Below are 24,295 nucleotides of genomic sequence, written 5' to 3'. Positions count from 1 at the left end.
ATGAACTTGTATGCTTATATGATATAACTGTTTGTTTTCTTTTTTTTTATGTTTTGGATCAAAAGATTTATGACACTCAGATCATGTACCAACATTTGGCTGCCACCTGAAATCTATGGATAGCTTCACACTGGGTTACCGGGAAGCTATGAATGTGTTTTTTTTTTTTTTAATCTTTTAAAGAAATGGGTTTATATTTACCGTCCTGTTTAGATAGAGTTTGGCACTTGTCCCGGTGTGTTCCGTCTAATGTCTGTTGTTTACTTTGTGCTGGAGGCATATGATCATGTACCAAACACTACTCACCTATTCTGTGCTGGGCTGTGTGACGTCTATCGGTGATGACAGGAAGTTATACACTTCATGTAGTATGCTTTTCCACTGTACAATTCTTCTTGCCCAATCCAAAAAGTTAAAGCTTATTTAAACCCAAAAGCAAAAATGTTATATATTGCAGCTTATCAGTTATTAGATGTGTGGCTGCATTCGTGTTTTTTTTTTTTTTTTTTTAATTTGGTTATCCAATGAGTTAGATCGGCCAACAGATATGTAGTGCTTTGCTTGGGTGGCTGGAGGAATCCATTTGGGTTTTTTTGTTTTTTTTAATTAGCCTCCTGGCTGCTTACTTTTGTTTTGTTTTTTATAGCTTTTATATGCTGCAAAGCCAACGGCTGGTAGCATACACATACGCGACTGCAATGTTATGCAGCTATCCCATATGGAAGAAAAATATATTTCCAATATATTTAGGGAAAACATTTTAGAAATATATTGAATATGGCCAAAATTGTAGCATTTCAAATATATTTCCAATATATTGTGGGAAAAATAAATTAAAAATGTTTTTTTTTAAATATATTTTAAATGTGTCTTTCTTCCATGTGGGTATGGCAGGAATTGAACCCCTGTTGTGTTTGTCTGCACTACTGCCTGCTGAACACAACTCATTACATTGAATAGGACCACGCTGCAATGCCCCACATCCGCATACAATGCACATGGTTGTGGCACTGCAGTTAGGCATTAGGGGGTCAAAAGTCCTCTTAAAAGCGATCCAGTTGCTTTTCAGAGGCGCAAACAGTCCTTGCGGTTATTGTAAACAAGCCCTAACTTCTTAAAAATTGTTAGCTGGAGTTCAACTTTAATTTGCAAGTTGAGTCCATCTAAATCGAAACCCTCATTCACATTGGCCATGGGTTTGAAATCGTGTGAGTTCGGCTGAACTCGCAGGATTTTAAACCCCCATTTCTTCGGGAGTTCGGGGGCGATTTGAAAGACATCTGTGCGGGTTCATGCACAGATGTCTATTGAAATGGCCCCCGAACTCGCCAAAAGTAGTGCAGGAGCTACTTTTGGAAATTGGTGCAGTGCAGCAAAGTCGGCGTTGCACTGATTCAGACGGTGCTGTTGCTAGCAGTAGGCTGCGATTTGGAATGCGATTTGACATGTCAAATCGCATGTCAAATTGCCCCAATGTGAATGGGGGCTACTAGTGAATCTAAGCACTAATTCACACCTGAGTGAGTCAAAGGGATTTTTTAGAAGAGGTCAACACTACGCATGAGGATTCCAATTGTACACTATCATACCTGTTCACACCTGAGCATTATGCCGCTTGAAACTTGTTGGTAAAGCTGAAAAAGTACATGAGCTAAAACTGGATACACATTATACAACTTTTGTTGTTAGATTTCCTTTAGATATACCTTCAACTATGTAGTGCAAGGGCTTGCCTGACTGCATACAAATTAAAAGTATTTAGATTTGAACTCCTATTATATGGTTTTGGTAAATCTAAAGGAAAATTGTATAGTGTGTATCCAGCTTTACACCACCCTTTCCACAGGCTGACAATCTGTTGTTCAAGAGTGGCTCTGCTGCTCTTCCAAAGAGATTACTTCATCCACGCTAAACCGCGTGCATGGAAAAATCTCCAGCTGTGGCTATTGTATTCGGACTGCCGGTATCCCTAGCTTTCGGACTACCGAAATAGTGCCTGAATTTGATTGGCTGCAGGTGCTGTTTAGCGGACAATTTTCTTCCTGCTTTATATCTGGCACACAACACAGACCATCTGACTGGAGAAATCGAGTGCTAGGATTAGCTGAACATTTTTTTTAGGATATACATTTTGACTGTAAGGCCGGCCATTGACGGATCAAAATTAGGCAGGTTCATTTCGGTCCATCTATTGGCAAGTTGGTTGTACTGAAGTTGAACTATCAACCGACTTCAGCACAACCAGCCTGTTGTTTTTTTCTTGTGCGATCAGGGCCAGCAGCTATAGCTGCCGGCAGTGATCAGTGTATTCTGACAGCGGGGGGATACAATAGCGCAGCAAACAGGATTCCCCCCTCAATAACTGACTGTGTTGATGGGGGGATAGAGCGATTTTTTTTTTTTTTTTTTTTTTTTTTTTCTTTCTTTCAACGTGGTTGAAGGGAAAAAAAACTGCATTATCTATGGCTTGCTTAAAAAGGAACCTATTATAAAATACTGGTCACCAGATCCAGCCAGGTATGTTCAAGATACACAAAGATTGCTTGTCAGTTGTCCCACCGAAACCCCCAAGGACACCCCCTGGCTGACCCTTAAGCCTGATACACACTAACAGTTTTTTTGGATTGCAGCTAGGAGCCCCTGTACTAAGAATTCAACATTAGTACAGCGATCTTCCCCGCTGAGCTGTTGTGTTCTGACAGGGGATTGCCCCCCCCCCTTCCCACCAGAACACTCCGATCAGCGCTGTCCACCATTAGTGCTGAACGGTAATCGATCAGCTGCTGGTTTTCCAGCATACTCATACAGACTGGCATACACATGGGCTGATTGTCTGCCTTTTTTTTTTTTTTTGGACCGGCAAATGTCTCCCGGCTTAAGAAAAATACCACTTTGGCAAAAGAGGGGAAAGAAGGGGGCTTTTACCAATGCCCAAAACAATTATAGAAGCATGCTATATATAATACAAATATATTTTATTTAAAAATGTTAAAATCACTCTCAGAGCTCATGCGAGAGAATTGAGAGACATTACATATAATGACATAAAAACATTATACATGGGGAGATAGTAGACAAAAAATAACTTAGTAAAATGCCAGATATAGCATGATGAGATCCCAGTGGTGTGCATCCAGAGCTCTGACGCGTTTAGACTTAAAGCAGTCTTCTTCATGGAGATAAGTATTCGCATCACATTGGAATCTCTAGAAAACAGATATGTAGCTATATGTACATAAAAACCGGCATATAACAGGCCATGCCCTAGAACAGGGGTGTCAAACTCAATTTCATCGTGGGCCGCATCAGCATTATGGTTGCCCTAAAAGGGCCCGTTAAATCTGTAAGATTAAATGTCCAGAGCACCCCAAGCCCCCTTACACCCTTACATGAGATGTCAAGAGTCACCCACCCAGATAAAGTGGGGGCAGAGACGGGGAGGGGGGGGTACCACAGCTGCTGGAGAGGTGCGAGGGCCACATGAAATGGCCTGGGGGGCCGCATTCGGCCCGCGGGCCTTGTGTTTGACACCTGTGCCCTAGAACATAAGAATGTAACTTACTAAAGCATACAACTTGGATATATTCTACTGAAGGACTGTCCACTATCTCACCATGTATAATGTTTTTATGTCCTATGTGATGACTCTCAATTCTTTCCCATGAGCCCTATCTGGGAGTGATTATAATGTTTTTCCAATAAAATATTTGTATAATCTATATAGCCTTCTTGTATAATTGTTTTTGGCATCGTTGAAAGTTCCCCTCTTTTGCCTAAGTGGTATTTTTTTCTGTGCCAATTTGGGATTGATGCCATAGTTGCCTTTGTATGCAGCCACTGTATTGATGGTTTTTGCAAATGTCCCCTGACATTGGGCCCGTGTGTACCTGGCTTTATTAGGAGGAATTGGGAAAATCAAACAAGGTGCATTTTCCAGCCAATTTCTATTGTTCTCAGTGATAAGACTGTCAATAGGGTGTCTGCTCCATGCTTGGCAAGCGCACTCAGTGGATACAAGCAGACAAATAATGTACCACAATTATCCTTCAGAATGATCTTTCATCTGTCAGCCAACGTCCAATGGTAAAATAATGGCACAGTATTTTAGATGAGCCAATATTGCTTTTATCTGCATGATTCACCTAACTTGGACCAGGCACACAAGCCATTAACCACTTCAGTGCTTTATCTAACTAATGATTGGGGCCCTACTCCCTCTGAGAAGTTCCAACAGATTGGATGGGATAAGAAAATTGGTCTATTTCTCCCCAAGGAACAATCACTGAACATTGGCACATTGAAGGCTAAGGCGATCCATATATAAGTCCATTTTTTTTTTCTTTGTTCAACCAGCGTCCTGAACAAAGACAAATGACTCAATTTCCCTATCCTCACACTCAATGTGGATAGAAGAATCCTCCCATTGAGCTATTGTTTTCTGACAGCAGGCTATAGCCTGCAGCACTGATCAAGTGGGGAAAATCCGACCAGGTGGGTGTACAGAAGTTGATGGGTAGGTCATCCTCCCTGCCCATACATGTATCGAAATTCAGCTGGTCCCCACTGAACCAGACGAATTGTAATCCATGTATGTATGGCTGGCTCAACTCCATCTTTTGGATCATGTTACACCTGTATTTAGGAAGTAGAAATTGAGGTGACTAGGTAAGGTAAGTGGCACCACATCCAATTAGTGCATAGTGAATGGAGAAAGGAGTGGGTAGGACTTTAAAGGTAGCAACTAATAATCCCAAAAGGAAAGACGAATACTCAAGAAGTAAAAATAACAATTTTATTTTAACATGATATAAAATATTAAAACCATATAAAAAAATGGTAGTATATTCAAAACTGTATGACATCTCTCCATACAAGACAGATAAGTATGTGCAAAAAAATCTGTTACATACCCATATATAGCTAAGATCTGGTATTGCTAACACAGAAACTACAGTGATCTTTGTTATCTGGGCCGAACAGGAATCTCAAGCGTGGTGAACCAATGGATCGCTACGTGTTTCGCTTACAGCTTCCTCAGGAGATCCTATTGGTACCAAGACCTCAAGGGGGGAAAAAAGAGAGAATGTAAAGCACCTGGACCAGCAAGATGATGTGAGGGAAGATAATGCACAAGTCGGTCCACAGGGAGGCACACCGGACACTCTATAGCCCAAACAGCAGGAATCTATCCTCGGGCCATACAGACTTTCCAGAATGTAACTAGAATTTACCCTTCTACCGGTGGCCAAACATAGAAAATCATGTAGGTGTCGTTACAGCAGTCCCAGAAGAATCCTCCCACTGAGCTATTGTTTTCTGATAGTAGGCTATAGCCTGCAGCGTTGATCAAGTGGGGAAAATCCGACCAGGTGAATTTTAATCCATGTATGGCTGGCTTAACTCCATCTTTTGGATCATGTTACACCTGTATTTAGGATGTAACATTGTGCAAATGGGCCACCCCTAGATCTGTGAATGAATAAACTACAAGTCCCATTTCCACCATAGCAGAATGACTTCTAGTCCTCAATAGAACACAAGTGTGGTGATTACCACACTCCTAGACCATTGACACTTCCGCCAGCACTCTAAATGAAAGTCCCTACCTTGGTATGGGCAAACAGCTGGAGGAAGGGTCTAAACATTTTTTCATATTGGATAGAGAAAGGGAGGGTTATGACTCCTGCTAGCTTGTGTTTTTTCCCTTCAGTGTCCTATTGGAGAGTTTTCTCTTCACTTTCTGTCCAATACCCACAACAGGAAGTGAGAAAAAATCCCTGGTTGTCACCAGAACTTGTGTGTGCATTGGTTCTCCTCAATTCCTGGTCTGATGACAAATCAAAATTTGGAATTTTTATTCACTTTTATTTTCGAGTGATAGCTGTCACCATGAGAGAGTGAACCTCCCTAATGAGGTCAAACAGCAATAAAAACCTGGCAGTTGTGCTAATCCCTCTACACTCTATTCAAAACTTAAAAAGAAAATGTTGTCTTTAGTTATACTTGAACCCGTTTCGGCCTGCCCCCGCGTCCCTTTAAGAGGCTCTCAACCACCAGGGGAAAGGATTGCCGATCGCGTGACCAAGTGGCTGGCTCAGTCCTGATGGCTCCTGAGAGCTGTCTTTTATAGCTTGGTCTCTGTGCTGGGAGCGTGCAGTGAGCATGCTCTCAGCACAGAAGCCTCAGCTGTCCAGTAAGGCCCCGTTCACACTGGGGCGATCCGACTTGCCGGGGCGACCTCACAGGTCGCGGCGCGCAGCTCGCACCACGACCTCGGAGCGGCCGGCACGGACTTCAAAACATTGAAGTCAATGCAGGTCGCTCCAGGTCGCCCCAAAGAAGCTCCGGACCCTTTTTCTAAGTCGGAGCGACTTGTGTCGCTCCTATTAGAACGAGTCCACAGCTTCTCTATGGCAGGCGACCTGTCAGGCGACCAGGTCGCCTGACAAGTCGCCCCAGTGTGAACGGGGTCTGATGCATATACTGTATGTTGCATGTTGGCATTAAAGCCCACCCTTTTACTGCAACGCCTATGTTTTACGCGGATGGCAATGGAGAACTCGCAGGGATGTTTGTAGGCTTCATGCACACTGGGACTTTTGTAAACACGCTGAGACCAGTCAGGCATTTGGGTGTTTATTTATTTCGTTGGCTAGAATATTTTTTTATTCTGACCATGGAAATGAAAAAAACGCTCAAGCGCTAAACACACATAGCACTTGTGTCTTGGGCGTGTTTAGACACATTTACATGGTGTTTTTTTTTTTTCCGCCAAAAGGTTCTTCTCTGCCTCAATGCCCAAGTGATGTTTTTTTTTTCTGCCTATAAATTAGGGTGACCAGACATTTCTGGGGACAGTTCCCAGACTGAGGACACTGTCTTTGGACCAAGCCTGTCCCTGGTTTTGTCCCCGAATTCTGGGGGGTATTAACGTGGACAGGACATCCATGCTGGCTGAAAAACAGCCTGGTGGCTGGAATGCCGCCCCTTGCTGGACGATCTACCTGCTGTTCCTGCTGCTGTTCAGTGGAGAAGAGGCAGAGCCACAAATTGACTGTGTGGAGGACTGAGACAAGGAGGTGAGCAGATGTGGGGTGGGGGTCTGTTTGTACACAGGTGAGGGCAGTGGGGGAGGAGGGGTCAGAGCTGATGCAGCTGCATGGAGAGTTTAGCTGTTGTGGGGGGAAGGGCTAAGAGGTGGCTGGAGAGATAATCTCTGAGAGAAGGGTGCAGAGGTAAACTATGGATGTGGGGGCAGAAGTGTCCCCTGTGCATAGCAAACCTCTGAATCCTGCACTCTATGCCTAACACCCTCCTGTATATTATGCAGTCCTGTGCCCAGCGCTCTGTATATTATGTAGTCCTGTGCCCAGTGTTCTGTGTATTATGTAGTCCTGTGCCAAGCACTCTGTATATTATGTAGTCCTGTGCCCAGTGTTCTGTGTATTATGCAGTCCTGTGCCCAGCGCTCTGTGTATTATGCAGTCCTGTGCCCAGAACTCTGTATTATGCAGTCCTGTGCCCAGCGCTCTGTGTATTATGCAGTCCTGTGCCCAGTGCTCTGTGTATTATGCAGTCATGTGCCCAATGCTCTGTGTATTATGCAGTCCTGTGCCCAGCGCTCTGTGTATTATGCAGTCCTGTGCCCAGCGCTCTGTATTATGTAGTCCTGTGCCCAGCGCTCTGTGTATTATGTAGTCCTGTGCCCAGTGCTCTGTGTATTATGTAGTCCTGTGCCCAGCGCTCTGTGCATTGTGCAGTCCTGTGCCATTTGCCAATAAAAGAAAAATATGCATTTTAAAAATCTGGTCGCCTTGTCTCTAAACACCCGGAAACTCCTATGTGTAAATGGGCACATAGGATACCACAGAGGGGCATTTTAGGGGCAGAGCAAAAAGTCAAAGGCCTGTAAAACAGGCGATTTTTAGCTCAACAAGTGTGCCTGAAGCTTTACACTTATGTGAACCAGAGGTATCAAAATAAAGCAGTGGGAAAAAAGCAATGTCTGTGCATAGCTGACATACCTGTTGGGGGTGGACATAGCTGTTAAATCCTTTTTTACTCCAGTAACAATTTGGATCATTCAAAGACACTAAAAATCAAATTAGTTGCCATGAACATTCAACATACTTTTCTATCTAATGTTTAATCGCCATTCCCCAATTTTTCAGGATGAAGGGCTATTGCACACATGGGCAATAGGAAAATATGCATGTCAAGGGATGCATGTTCTTGGCACTCATTAGAACTAAGGGAGTTAATCTGGCCATACATTACTAGAACTTTGTTCCCCATTTTTCGTTTTTAGGAACATTCATTGAAGTTCTAATCATTAGTGGGGTCAAATCAATGTTCCATCTCGTCCGATGTGATGAGAAAATTTGAAGTAGCAGGGTGAAAATGTTTTCTCAAACTATATATCTGGGTTTTGTTTAGTAAAGTAAAGCAAATTAAATTTTTTAAAGCGGAGTTCCAGCCTTTTCACTCACCTGTCCAAAGGTCCAGCGATGCGGCTGCCCGAAGCCTCGATACTCTTCCCTCTGGTCTCGGCGGCTGTGGGCACCCGGCTGTGACAGTTTGCGGCTTCACAGCCGGGTACCCACTGCGCATGCACGGGTCGCGCTGCGCGTCTTGATTGGCCGGCAATCTTCTGGGACCTCTGACATGTCCCAGAAGATTGCAGGGAGGGAGGGGGAGAGGAGAACTTCTGTTCAGGGCGCCGCGGCGCTCCGAGCGGAAGTGGGAGCGGGTACATGTCAAAACTAGGTACCCGCTCCACCCCCCCCCCAAAAAAAATGACATGCCAAATGTGGCATGTCAGGGGGTTAGAATACCTAAAGCGGAAGTTCCACTTTTGGGTGGAACTCCGCTTTAAGTGCATTTGTCAAGTCATTGGGAGCTGGTCAGCAGACCTTTTTCTCTTGGCTTCTGTTGGACCGGCTGCTGTACACATGGGCCGAATGTCGGACGGTTTCTATTAAACCAGCCGAAGCCTCCTGACATTCGGCCCGTGTGTACTAGGCTTTACTTGGCTAAATATCAACATCACAGAACAAGTCCAGAAGAATATTCGAGACAGACTATCACTAGATATGTCAGGGAAGAACAGAATGGAAGTTAGGAGGCCATGTACATTAAGTATGTAATCCATGGAGTCTAGGACTCTATACTAAGGACAAGGGGATCCATTAAAAGCAAAGTATGGCCAAAGCTTTATTGGCCATACTTCTCCTGTGGATCACAGGAGTGAAGTTATTTCTGCACTCCTGTGATCTGTTTTCAGCGGACTGATGACTTCTGTCGGCTGACGTCACAGAGCCTGTCCAGGCTCTGAGAAGATACCAAGCAAATAGTCCAGACCCACCCAGACACCTGGATCGGAAGCTGGCTTACCCTCTTGGCAATCTGATGAAAGCCTGAGCAAGCCTCTCCCACAGCCCAGCGCTCCAGTGAGCACTGGAGGGGAGAGCAGAGAGCCAGTGACAAACAGGAACAGCCCTCTGCTCAGAGCAGAGGGGAAGAACTGAGCGCGATCAGCAGAGCTGGCAGAGGACAGATGCTGCATCCAACTAGGTGAAAATTATTTTTTATATATATATTGTAACAGGACGTCAAGTAAATGTGACAGGAAGTCAGATAAATCTGTGAGTGTTGTCACAGATCGGAGATACAATTCACCAATTACTATAGGGTGTCGGCTGCAGAAGCCAGAAGAAATGTCTAAAGACGCTGAACAGATTTCAGCTGTTCAGAATGAGGGAGTTAAGGCTTCTATAATTGTCCAAAGGAAGTCTGAGGATTGCTGCCTCCGGAAGCTGTCTCCTGAAGCCATGTGGGCTGGGAGAAGGACAGTCAGACGTGTGCCTCCCAACAGGATGTGTGGGCCTGGGAGAAGACCCCCCGGAGTAATGTGTACCAGGGAGGGTAACCAAGTGTGAAGACGTCTCAAAGGTGAGAAGACGAACTGTTTCTGTGTGAAAGAAATAAAGGACTGTTTTGCCCTGTGAAGATATTATAAATGGACTATTGAGTGTCCGCTGTAGGACAAGAAAGTCTGCCCAACAGTAGGTTGGAGACAGACTCTTAGGTAGGTTCCAGAGTGAGAAGGTAGCCGCCCACAGAGGCAAGGATTTATTTTCTGTTTTATTTTATTTTGGATGTTTTTGCTGCATGCAGTCTGGTGAAGAAAACACCATTAATAAACCAAACTGTTGTTTGCAAGCACTTTTTGGCTATCTCTCTGTGAAAACGCACCCCCCCAAGGGGTCATCTACGCCTACCACCGAGCTAATCCCTTACAATATATATATATATATATATATATATATATATATATATATATATATATATATATATATATATATATATATATATATATATATATATATATATTGTGAGGGATTAGCTCGGTGGCGGGTGTGGATGACCCCTTGGGGGGTGTTTTTTCCCAGAGAGGTAGCCGACAAGTGCTTGCAAACAAACAGTGTGGTTTATTAAATGGTGTTTTCTTCACCAGGCTGTATGCAGCAAAACATCCAAAATAAAATAAAACAGAAAATAAATCCTTGCCTCTGTGGGCGGCTACCTTCTCACAACTGGAACCTGCCTAAGTGTCTGTCTCCAACCTACCGTCGGGCAGACTTCCTTGTCCTACAGTGGACACTCAATAGTCCTTTTATAATAGTTTCACAGGGCAACACAGTCCTTTTGTTTCTTTCACACAGAAACACTTCGTCTTCTCACCTTTGAGACGTATTCACCCTTGGTTACCGTCCCGGGCACACATCACTCCGGGGGGTCTTCTCCCAGGCCCACACATCCTGTCGGGAGGCACACGCTGACTGTCCTCCTGCTCCCAGCCCACATGGCTTCAGGATGCAGCAAAAAACAGGAATTTCTCTGAACAAATTATAGAGCCTTAACTCCCTCATTCTGAACAGGTGAAGGCCTTTCAACTTCCTGCTGGCTAGCTCTGTAGCCAACACCCTAAATTAATTAATGGACTTCTCAATCAGGTGGAAAATGTATCTCCTTCCTGTGACTACATTCCCAGATTTACCTGACTTCCTGTCACATACCCCCCCCTCTTGTTTCAACCCTAGGGTTGGGACACATATTTCCAGGCACGCATGTGTCAGGCACTGCTGACTCACTGATAAGCCTCCTATTATCCTCAAGCTTCCGGATGAAACTGTTTCTGTCATCTTCACTGACAGATTTCTCATAAATGCCACACAGTTTGTCTCTCATCTCATATACACATTCTTCAACTGCATTTTTGGCATAATTTTGCTCCTTCTCGTTTCTGTCATCTTCATTGACAGCTTTCTCATAAATGTCAGACAGCTTGTCCCTCATAACCGTCTGTCCAATCCACCATGGAGGACCGTGATCCATAGGCAACTCAATTGGGCTAGTCTTAATGTCTTCAACATTCTTAAGACGCCTCTCTCTGCAATCCATAAATGTTTTCCACAAAACTTTGAGAACCTTTGCTTCACTAAGCTTTGTTCCAAGTAGGGACTCTTGACATCCCTCTGTGACTTGAGTTGCCTCTCCATACATCTGTACACAATCATTGACTTTTTGTTGTAAAAGGGAATGATCTTCCTTCTTGAGCTTTGCTTGCTCTAAGATGCTGTGCAGAGGATTTTCCAATTGAAACAGGCTGTCACACATTTCTTCAAAGTGACCCCTGTTCCTTTTCCCAGAGATATCAATATCATTCACCAAACATTTCATATTCATAGGCAGATCTGAAGCATTTGCACTCATCAACTTCTTAAACTTTTCGCCCTCCTGAGCGAGTCGCAGTAAAGGCCTACTATTTGATTTGATATTGAGTTTATATTTCTTGCCAAACTCTTCACAGAAGAAGCCAACCAGAACATCATCAACTTTCCTTCCACCAACATAGGGGTCAAAGGCAACAACACAGTTGAACCCAGCGATCTGGGTGGTATCCATTATAGACCTCCTCTCTGCATCAGTGAAGAAGCATGGAACTGCAACACATTCTTTTACAGGTTTCTTCAATGCACTTTCTGCTGAACTATTTGACCGCTCAAGGTCACCTAGTTCTTTTTCTCTATCTGAATTCCACATGGAATGCATCTCAAGATCACGATCAAACTTCTGCCACCCGTCTTTCACCAGTTTCATTTTAGAAATATTCTCTGAAAGGCACTTGAAATTCATTTGCTTCACGTTTTCACCAACAGCCTTAGTTTTCTCCACTAGGTGGCGTTTGCTTTTTCCTCCCAGATTTATATCACTTGCTTTAGTTTTCTCCGCTTTAGTTTTCTCCACTAGGTTTTCAGCCTGAACTGAGAAATCATCACATTTCTTACACAACTCCTTTATTTGCTGAAGTTCTAATGATACATTTTCCAATGCTTGAAGTTTTTGAAGGAACGGTTTATTCCAAAGGGGTGATTCAAGCCACGTGTCATCACATTTCTGAGGCTCACTCAGGACAGACCCCAAAACACTGATCCTTTTAAAAACTGCATCAGGCACACTATCCCCTCTTTGGGACAGATCCTCTGTTGCCTGGAATTCCTCTTCCAGTTCCTGCAACGGAATCTTCATCTCTTCTACTTGCTGTTCTAAGGCTCGCTTAGACTTTTCTAGCTCCTGAACGCTTTTCACAACATCATCCTTGGAGCTGACCAATTCTTCCATTTCTGTACGCAGCTGTTTAACACTTTCTAGTTCAGCCTTACACTCTAGAGCTTCCTCCAAAGAGCGAGCCAAGAACAGGGCTTTGCTCTCGTTATCACGCACCTCCGTTTCTGCACGTGCGCGTTCTTCTGCATATTTTGCAGACACAGTCTTCTCTTCACCAAGCATCTGATCAAACTTCTTTTTCACATTTTCAACACACTGTAATGAACCAACGCTTTCTTCCATGCGTTTTTTCATATCCGCTATCTGAGCTTGCAATGTTGCGACTTGCTCTGATAGGTTTTTCTTTGCTTCCGCCTCCTCTTTTAATTGTTCCAGGAAGCCATTTTTCTCATCTTCCATTTGTTTGAGCTTTGTGCTAAAACTCAGCCTTTGACACCTCTCTTCCTGTAAGAGTTCCTGCGTGTCTTGCAGCTGCGATTCCAAGATAGAAAAATCTTCCGCAATTTCTCTAGATTTGCGGTCTGCTTGAGAAAGCCGATTTGTGACACTGTCCAACTCAACCTGCAATCGGTTTGCCTTCTCTGACAGCTTAGCACACAATCGGTCACCTTCTGACACCTTGACTTGCGATTCCAGAAGCTGTGCCTCTACTTTTTCCCTCTTATGTTCACAATCTCCTTTTCCCTGCATAAGAGCCTTCACCTCATTGGCTAGCATCTGGGAATAAGAATGTAATTCTGCCACACAGGCTTCTTTCTCCTTTAACTGCTGCTGGACACGTTGGGCTTCCCCTTTCCAACTTTCACAGTCCGCACGCCATTCATCTACCACATTGCTCAAAGTAGTGAGCTCATACACAGTACTCAGTAATTTAGCCTCTCTTTCATTTTTCTCTTTGTCGCTGAGAGACAATGTCGCTTTCAGAGCAACATTCTGTTCCTGCGACTCCTGCAGGTCTATTTTTGTAGCTCCCAAAGACTGAAGACTTTTTTCCAGCTGATTACGCAACTCCAACATATCAGCCATACTTTGCTTCTGCAAAGTCTGAATTTCACTTTCCTTTTCCATGAGGATGGTATCTTTCTCCATTATAGTCTCTCTGCGTTTTTGCAACTCGACCAAAAGAAGAGCAGTGGATTCTTCCCACTGTAACACATGAGACTTGAGTAGTTCATTCGTTTCCTGCAAGTTTCTATGCTCCATTTTAAGCAATTCCAAGGCTTGTTCCTTTTCTTCCATTTTCCGTTGCAAGGCATCCAACTTAGCCCTGCACACATACTCGGTTTCCTCCATACCGATGGCCTCCATTGGCTGCTGGCGTCTCTGTTTCCAGCCTGCCATGCTCTCTTGATGAGCCTTTTGTTGAGCTGCAAAGCTCTGCTGAAAATCCGCATTTGCCTGCTGTTGAGCTGTATTTGCTTGCTGTTGAGCTGCATTTGATATAATCAGATGTTTCAACATCTCCTCCATTTTGAGTTTACTTTTCATCTGAGCACACTGCGTCTCCATAGCGGTTTCATCAGTGTTGCTAGGGACAACAACCTTCCTCTTTAGTAGACTCTCTTTAGGCATGGATGGGGCTGGTTCAGACGGCAACATCCCCTCCATCCATAGAATCCGGTCTCTCATTTCATCTATCTTTGCATTCTTCAGGCGTTTGGACCGCCCCATCTTCAATAACTCCACAAACAAATTTTTCACAGTCCAGCAAACAATTTTCAGACCACTGTCTCTTCAACACATGTAGTTTTTCTCTCTCTTGCAGGATCTCTTTTCCTGCGCACACAGTTTGTGCAGTCACTTGCACCAGACACAACAAAGTTCATCAAAAAATTTTGAGACCCCTGTCTCTTTAAAACACTTTTTTTTTTTTCTGTCAGGATCTTCTCTCCTGCACACATAGATTGTGCAATCTCATGCACCAGACAAAGTTCATCAAACATTTGCACTTCCTTGCAGGGATCTTGCTGCTTCTGCCCACTGCATACCTCCACCATATGTGAGGGATTAGCTCGGTGGCGGGTGTGGATGACCCCTTGGGGGGTGTTTTTTCCCAGAGAGGTAGCCGACAAGTGCTTGCAAACAAACAGTGTGGTTTATTAAATGGTGTTTTCTTCACCAGGCTGTATGCAGCAAAACATCCAAAATAAAATAAAACAGAAAATAAATCCTTGCCTCTGTGGGCGGCTACCTTCTCACAACTGGAACCTGCCTAAGTGTCTGTCTCCAACCTACCGTCGGGCAGACTTCCTTGTCCTACAGTGGACACTCAATAGTCCTTTTATAATAGTTTCACAGGGCAACACAGTCCTTTTGTTTCTTTCACACAGAAACACTTCGTCTTCTCACCTTTGAGACGTATTCACCCTTGGTTACCGTCCCGGGCACACATCACTCCGGGGGGTCTTCTCCCAGGCCCACACATCCTGTCGGGAGGCACACGCTGACTGTCCTCCTGCTCCCAGCCCACATGGCTTCAGGATGCAGCTTCTGGAGGCAGCAAAAAACAGGAATTTCTCTGAACAAATTATAGAGCCTTAACTCCCTCATTCTGAACAGGTGAAGGCCTTTCAACTTCCTGCTGGCTAGCTCTGTAGCCAACACCCTAAATTAATTAATGGACTTCTCAATCAGGTGGAAAATGTATCTCCTTCCTGTGACTACATTCCCAGATTTACCTGACTTCCTGTCACAATATATATATATATATATATATATATATATATATATATATATATATTTGATCCCCAAGCAAGACATGTTCTTGTTGGAGAAACCCTTGTTGGCAAGCACAGTGGTAAGATGTTTCCTGTAGTTGGTGACCATGTTTGCACACATCTCAGGAGGGATTTTGGTCCACTCTTTTTTACAGATCTTCTTTAAATTCTTAAGGTTTCTTGGCTGTCGCTTGGCAACTCGAAGTTTCAGCTCCCTCCATACATTTTCTATAGGATTAAGGTCTGGGTCTGGCTAGGCCACTCCATGACCTTAATGTGCTTCTTCTTGAGCCACTTATTTGTTGCCTTGGCGGTATGTTTTGGGTCAATGTCATGCTGGAAGACTTGCCCACTACCCATCTTCAACCAAGAAACCTTAAGAATTTAAAGAAGATCTGTAAAGAAGAGTGGACCAAAATCCTTTCTGCGATGTGTGCAAACCTGGTCACTAAAGCCCCGTACACACGTAGCGATCGTCGGCCGAACGATCGGCCGTCTTTTGTCCAGGGCTGTCCTGTCGGTTGAAAACTGCTAAAGACTGCACACGAATTTTGTCGGCCAACAACAGCCGACTGCAGAAGTGATGTCATGTGATGGTTAACTTTCCGTGTGTTTTTTTATTTTCTGAGCATGCCCAGTCTTGCTAATCTGCTGATTGTCGGCCGAATTCTGTACTGACTGGCGAACAATCGGCCGTTCTGGTGACGGCCAACAAATATTTTAAAGTCTGCACAACAGATTCTGTTCGGCCGAAAATGCGCTGTCGGCTGTCGGAAGCATCATACTAACAAGCCTACAATCGGCCGATCGGTCGGCGGCCGAATATTTGCGGCCGACAATCGGTACGTGTGTACGGGGCTTTACTACAAGAAACGTCTTACCTCTGTGCTTGTCAACAAGGGTTTCTCCACCAAGAACTAAGTCATGTTTTGCTTTGGGATCATATACTTTTTTTACTCACTGAACTGCAACTCCAATTTATAACATTTGTACCATGTGTTTTTTTTTTCCCCTTATTTTTGGTTGATATTCTATCGCTTTAATTTAAAATGCACCTATGATAAAAAATGATAGACCCCCCCAATTTTTTTGTAAGTGGGCAAACTTACAAAATCTGCAGGGGATCAATTAATTATTTCCCCGTGTGTGTGTGTGTGATTGAAAAATCCAACAGGGGTAATGAGATCCCCTCATACTGGGCACTGCAGTATTTATAGAAGAACTGATGATTCACACCGCAATGTGCGTTGCGTGCAGGTGTGTTGACATGTCAGGTTGCATGGGCAAAATGCACATCCTAACCTACATCACATCCTAAAAAATGTGTTAGCATTATTGCTTCTATGAAATGACCGCTTCTATTCATTTCATATCAAGTGTAACATTAGTAAATGGATACTTAATGTGGAGCTTTACAGCCCATTCAGACTGGCGCGACGCGACTTTGTGGGGTGACCTGTGCTGCACCGCGACTTGCACGGACTTCATATAATTTAAGTCAATGCAAGTCGCCTCCAGGTCGCCCCAAAGTAGTACAGGACCCTTTTTCTAAGTCGGAGCGACTTGTGTCGCTCCTATTAGAACGGGTCCTGTACTACTCAATGGCGACCGACCGACCACGACTTGTCAGGCGACCAAGTCGCCTGACAAGTCGTGCTAGTTTGAATGGACTCTTAAGGCCCGTACACACGTACCAATCGTCGGCAGACAAGCGTCGGCCGACGAACGATCTGCCGATTGTACGCTTGTTAGTATGATGCCTCCGACAGCCGCCAGCGCACTTTCTGCCGACAAGAATCTGTCATGCAAGCATTAACATTTTTGTATGCCGACACCAGAGCGGCCGATTGTTCGCCAGTCAGTACAGAATTCGGCCGACAGACCGCAGATTTGCAAGACTGGGCATGCTCAGAAAAGAAAAAACACAGGGAAAGTTAACCATTACATGACATCACTTCTGCAGTCGGCTGTAGACGGCGGACAAAATACTTGTGCTGTCTTTGCACTTTTCAACAGACACCGACAGCCCGGGGACAAAAGACGGCCGATCGTTCGCCGACGATCGGTGCGTGTGTACGGGGCTTTAGTCACAAAATGTAAAATTAAATAAATTAAAAATGCCCCTGTTCCTTTTAAAGCATAGGTGCTCAACCTGTGACCCTCTGGCGGTTACAGAGCTACAAATCCCATGAGGCATGGCAAAGCTGATACAGAATGGCCCCCAAAGGCAGAGGCATGATGGGAACTGTAGTTCGGCAACATCTAGAGGGCCACAGGTTGAACATCCATGCTTTAAAGCATGATCTATTCCACAGCATAGTGCTTCTGCATTGTAATTTGTTCCATTCTATGTTGTACAATACCTGGTTGATCCTGCCTGTTCGTGTGTCCCCCCTATGTGTACTGACCATGCTAATCATGGCTGCTGATCCATGATGCCGTGGTCCGTTTTTACATCCCTCCGTCATCCCGCTGTGTGCCTCTCCCTCTCCCCCTCCCTCCCTGTCTTATTCTATATTCTAGAATTAGAATTCTAAATACCCAAGGCATAGAACCTTGGTGCAGTCATGTGACCTCCCTCTGCTGGCTGGCATATGTTACAGGGGACTTCAGGCCCTCCCACTGCTCTCCTTAGATCAGGGAAGGAGAGCAGAGGTAGGACACGTGACCACAAAGCAGCGTTGTGCAAGAAGGTATTTAGAATAATAATTTTAAATAAACTGACATATTGTACTTAATATCTTCCTAAAACAGAGGGGATAGAAGTTATTTATATACTTTACATTTGGGGAGGAGACAACACAGACTACTAAACTGACAGGCAAGGTAGGGAGGGGGAGAGGGAGAGACTGAATACACAGCGGGATGACCTAAGGATGTAACCTGACCACAGTATCATGGATCAGTAGCCGTGATTACTGTGCTCCTAGTGTTCTTAGTGCCGCTGAATTACTTCAGGCTGGACCCTTTTTGCAGGTATAGCTATGTAAAACAGAAAATATGCCTATACAGTTTAAAATCCAGTAACCCAGTAATTTCACCCTGCTCTGCACATGCTCAGTTGCTCTCTCATTTTTAGGCACTGACGAATTTGTAGAGGCTGATCTGCTGACAACCTTAAAGCGGAATTAAACCCTTCTATCGTATATAGCCAAGGAAGCTGCTTCTGTTTGATCTGCAACTGCCATGGTGCTGCACATGTGATCAGTTAGGACACCAGCCATTTGTTGGTTTGGTTGAAGACACAATCAAATGTTAGTTTGCAATCCAGGAATGTAACTGTTTTTTTTTTTTAAACCATTAAGGCCCCTTTCACACTTGTGTGACTTGTCCTGGGACTTGGGACTGCAAAGTCGCATGACAAGTCGTACCTGCACTACTTTTGGACCACTTTTAGGCATTGCTTCAAGTCTAATAATCGCCGTAAAACCGCACAACTTTTAGGTTGCATAAGGCCCCTTTCAAACGTATGCGACCTAAAAGTCACGTGATTTTTTTTTTTTTTTTTTTTGACTGGACTTGAAGCAATGCCTATGTCTATGGGCCTCAAAATGCATTTAAATCTGCCCAAATTAGTGCAGGGACTACTTTTGAAGTCATTGTGACTCGAAGTCACCCAGATATGAACGGTTCTCATTGGAAATCATGGAGTACGACTTGTCATGCCACTTTGCAGTCCCAAGTCGCACAAGTGTGAAAGGGGCCTAAATCGAAGGGTTTAGTTCCGCTTTATAATTTACTGCTGTTCAGGGGCTCTGAGCTTTAGCAAAATGGCAGCCTCTGGCAAGAAGATACAGGAGCAATGCTGGAGGCAATTTACAGCACACACTTGGTAGCAAAATGTATAATGTGGGATATAGGTTCCATGCTAAAGGACATTATTTTTTTATAAAGTAAAGTTCTGCTTTAATGTGAAAAACTGCAATCATTACTGCAAGATGCTACTAAGTATCTTCATCACAGATTTATTTGATTAAAGGCTGGTTCACCCTGGAATCGCATGGTAATGTGCCGTGTGGTTTATTTTGACAGCCCATTTATTTGAATGGGATGAAAAATGCACTGAGCCGCAAAAAAAGCAGTGCATGCTCTACTTTTAGGCTCAGTTCACATCTGTTCGAATCTGATGTGTTTTTTTTTTTTTTACCGCATCAGACTTGCATAATGTGAATTGAACCAGCTTTCAATGGAGCCAGTTCACCCCTGTCCAGAGTGCGCCCCTTGTCCTTTTTCTAAAAAGGGTCCTGTGCAATTTTGGGTCTGGTTTAGGTGCGAATTCAAGCAAAAATTTGGACCTGAACCGTGAACAAAACCGCACTGAACTCCAGAGTGCAAACTGCAGCTGGGCATGTGTGAACCCAGCCTTAATAACATGCTGCATCAGTGTGCTCTCAGGGAGTGTTAATGGACAGTAGCGCGATTCTACAAAACAAAAAACCTATGGGGCTCATTTACACTTGTGATTGGGGGGAGAAAAAACATGTGGTTTAGCTGCATTCTTACCCAGCGGTGAAGCAGGACATTCTTTAACCTGGGGCAAAGATTTTTTGTCGTCCCCTTCCTCCAGTTTTCCACCCACACACTCCCTGACCCCTGCACAGAGAGACAAGTTCAAGTGTAGTAAATAAAGAAGCCATAGGATGGTAATAATAATAATACATAGATGAAAGGAAGGCCAATGCGCTACCAATGGAGTATGAGACGTATGGGGTAGAAATGGATGTGTAATATATTTTTAACAAATGTATGTAAATGAAACCCCGAAATAAGCAGCCAATTTTGTAGTGTCACCACGTACTAAATATAATGAATAAAGAAAGAATCGGCGGTAATTTCTCTATGAGCACAGTAATATAGTATCAATAAAATAGCAACAATAAGAATAAAAAAATTGACGCTACTTTCTCAATGAGTGAAGACTCAATATAATAAATACCTAATACGTATATATGTTATCAATGTGTTGGAATTGTATAAATGCCAAAACGAATAGTAAATGTGTGGTATATATCCCCAAAATAAACAAAAGGTGGCAAAGGTAAACTAGTAGATATGAAGTGGACAGGTTCTTAAAGCATCATCATATACAGTGCCTTGCGAAAGTATTCGGCCCCCTTGAACTTTTCAACCTTTTGCCACATTTCAGGCTTCAAACATAAAGATATAAAACTGTAATTTTTTGTGAAGAATCAACAACAAGTGGGACACAATCATGAAGTGGAACAAAATTTATTGGATATTTCAAACTTTTTTAACAAATAAAAAACTGAAAAATTGGGCGTGCAAAATTATTCAGCCCCCTTAAGTTAATACTTTGTAGCCTCACCTTTTGCTGCGATTACAGCTGTAAGTCGCTTGGGGTATGTCTCTATCAGTTTTGCACATCGATAGACAGAAATATTTGCCCATTCCTCCTTGCAAAACAGCTTGAGCTCAGTGAGGTTGGATTAAGAGTGTTTGTTTGTGAACAGCAGTTTTCAGTTCTTTCCACAGATTCTCGATTGGATTCAGATCTGGACTTTGACTTGGCCATTCTAACACCTGGATATGTTTATTTGTGAACCATTCCATTGTAGATTTTGCTTTATGTTTTGGATCATTGTCTTGTTGGAAGACAAATCTCCGTCCCAGTCTAAGGTCTTTTGCAGACTCCATCCAGGTTTTCTTCCAGAATGGTCCTGTATTTGGCTCCATCCATCTTCCCATCAATTTTAACCATCTTCCCTGTCCCTGCTGAAGAAAAGCAGGCCCAAACCATGATTCTGCCACCACCATGTTTGACAGTGGGGATGGTGTGTTCAGGGTGATGAGCTGTGTTGCTTTTACGCCACACATAACGTTTTGCATTGTTGCCAAAAAGTTTGATTTTGGTTTCATCTGACCAGAGCACCTTCTTCCACATGTTTGGTGTGTCTCCCAGGTGGCTTGTGGCAAACTTTAAACTACACTTTTTATGGATATCTTTAAGACATGGCTTTCTTCTTGCCACTCTTCCATAAAGGCAAGATTTGTGCAGTATACGACTGATTGTTGTCCTATGGACAGAGTCTCCCACCTCAGCTGTAGATCTCTGCTGTTCATCCAGAGTGATCATGGGCCTCTTGGCTGCATCTCTGATCAGTCTTCTCTTTGTATGAGCTGAAAGTTTAGAGGGACGGCCAGGTCTTCGTAGATTTGCAGTGGTCTGATACTCCTTCCATTTCAATATTATCGCTTGCACAGTGCTCCTTGGGATGTTTAAAGCTTGGGAAATCTTTTTGTATCCAAATCGGGCTTTAAACTTCTCCACAACAGTATCTCGGACCTGCCTGGTGTGTTCCTTGTTCTTCATGATGCTCTCTGCGCTTTAAACGGACCTCTGAGACTATCACAGTGCAGGTGGATTCTATTTATCATCATTAGTCATTTAGGTCAACATTGGATCATTCAGAGATCCTCACTGAACTTCTGGAGAGAGTTTGCTGCACTGAAAGTAAAGGGGCTGAATAATTTTGCACGCCCAATTTTTCAGTTTTTTATTTAACAAAGTTTTAAATATCCAATAAATTTCATTCCACTTCATGATTGTGTCCCACTTGTTGTTGATTCTTCACAAAAAATTACAGTTTTATATCTTTGTTTGAAGCCTGAAATGTGGCAAAAGGTTGAAAAGTTCAAGGGGGCCGAATACTTTCGCAAGGCACTGTATATGATAATGCTTTAAGAACCTGTCCACTTCATATCTACTAGTTTACCTTTGCCACCTTTCGTTTATTTTGGGGATATTTTTGGGTATATTTTGGGGATTGTCTCCCACTTGTTTATTCTTCACAAAAAATTACAGTTTTATATCTTTATGTTTGAAGCCTGAAATGTGGCAAAAGGTCGCAAAGTTCAAGGGGGCCGAATACTTTTTCAAGGCACATAAAAACAATATTCTAGAAATGTGCAAAATAGCAAATGACAAGGTGAAAATAGGTAATATAAAGTGCAAATATTGATGAGTGCTGGGAAGTAAATCAAAAATATACAATAATATTAAAGATAATAAATGGGTGATTCATGCGTCCACAATGCCAAACAAGCAATAAGGTGCTTAAATACGTGCAGATGAATATATAAATGACAGCACTCAAATGTGGGTGAATAGGATAATGAATATAAAAATGTCCATGTGCAAAACAAGGTCCAAAAGGTGCTTCGAAAAAGTGACTCTCGTGACTCTTCACAATATTAAAGTGACTCTCATGATTCTCCAGGCGTGTCACCAGAGTGAGCTAATCCACAAATAGGTGTATTGGCCGCTCACCTCCAAAAACACCTTTGAAGGTGTTTTTGTGATATAGATCACCAGATTAGGGCAATTGGATCTTCCTCCACAGATGGGGTTCTAGTGGGGCCACGGTCTATATCCCTTGCTTCTTCTGGACTATAGCCAGTATCCTAGGTACAGTCAGCCGCCTCTTACTATAGTGGTGGCCAGATATTCCTCAGATGTCTCCCGTTCATGTCAGGGAAATAAACAGGATCTCGTGGTGTAGTTTTTAAGGGTTTTATTTAGATAAAAACAATAGTAACACTTACTTAGGGAGGGGCCGGGTGACGTCCCTTCCGGTCTACGGCCGAGACCGAAAGTATCAGAGTTTTTACCGCATCGGCAGCAGCACGCTTATCCTTGCCTAATTGTAAGTAATACTATCTGTTTTTATCTAAAAAAAAAAAAAAAAAAAAAAACGGTACCCCCCTCCCGAAAGGTGCCAAATGTAGAACCAGAGGAGGGGAGGAAGCAGATAAGCAGAGCTTCCACTTTTGGGTGGAACTCAGCTTTAAATAGAATAAGAGAAAAAAAGTAAACCGTGTGATGAATATTGAACCATGCATCACACTGCTCCCTTGATGCAGAGCACTGCAAGGAAAAGCTGCCTGCACCCAGAGGCTCAATTTTACACATGGGCGTTTGTGATTGAAGGTAGAATCGCTAAAATGACATCGCAAAATGATTGTTCAGGTGCCATTCATTTTTAATGGCACCTTTATGCAGGTTATTATAGGTGACCATTTGGCGCGCTGCGGTTTGCCACAATTGCAGCACAATTTTTTGAGCCAAAATCGCACCTACATTTAGGTGCCATAGAAAATGAATGCTACCTGAACAATTGTTGTGCGAATTGTAGTTTTGAGATTGTGGCATTTATGCCCGCAAAGGCCCAGGGTGTGAATGGCGCCTAAAGCTGCGTATGCACAGATCAAAATTTCTTTGGTGCTTCAGGGACCAGCTGAATTTTGATCTGTGTGTGGTCCTTCCAGACGGCAACAGATTTGTGTGTGACTATCTCAGTTCCTTGGGGGAGCCACAGCCCAATCTGAATAAGGTGTCTGGGTTCCAAGCAGACTGAAACCCGGACACGATTCCAAACCTGAGCTGTCTGGGTGAATCCCGGACAGGTGGCAACCTTAATTCCCACCCCCCAGCACCATCTAGCAGGGTGCAGTGGAAATCCAAGTTCCCAACTGCATTCACCAATAAAAAAGTAATTTCTATTTCTTTTTAGACTTTTTTTTTTTTTTTTTTTTTTAAAGTAGACATGTACAAATAAAAAATGTCAACTTTTCCGTACATCAAGTCTAACAGGTTGCATAATCAAAGGTATCCAAATACAGTCTAGTAAGTGGTTCGAAAGCAACAAGACAGCAGTAAACCCCCCCAATGGCTTATATAGCTACCGTAAAGGCAGTTGTCTCGCAACATACTGATAACATCCACATATCTTAATGACTCATACACTTCAGAAAAACCTACTAGGAGAGGAATGGTCATCAAAGAGATACCCATCACCCTCCAAAGGGGAACACACTGTGATCGAGCACCCCTTAAAACTGCTGTAGGAGGATGCAAGTGCGCCACTACCTGCCTCCTTGTCCCAGCTAGGTTATTCTGTGATCGTCAATACTCTAGCACAGAGAGTAAC

The 24,295-nt window shown here is 43.5% G+C and overlaps 1 protein-coding gene across 1 annotated transcript in view; it reads left to right on the top strand.

The window, feature by feature from the left end:
- LOC309561001 (ras-related protein Rab-7a-like) overlaps positions 1-24,295 on the top strand; it is a 112,113-nt gene that overhangs the window by 342 nt on the left and 87,476 nt on the right. The gene's annotated exons all lie outside the window — the stretch shown is intronic.

This window comes from Pelophylax lessonae (assembly GCF_965119305.1).
Source record: "Pelophylax lessonae genome assembly, chromosome: 7".
NCBI lineage: Eukaryota > Metazoa > Chordata > Amphibia > Anura > Ranidae > Pelophylax > Pelophylax lessonae.
This window is presented reverse-complemented; position numbering and strand designations above follow the sequence as displayed.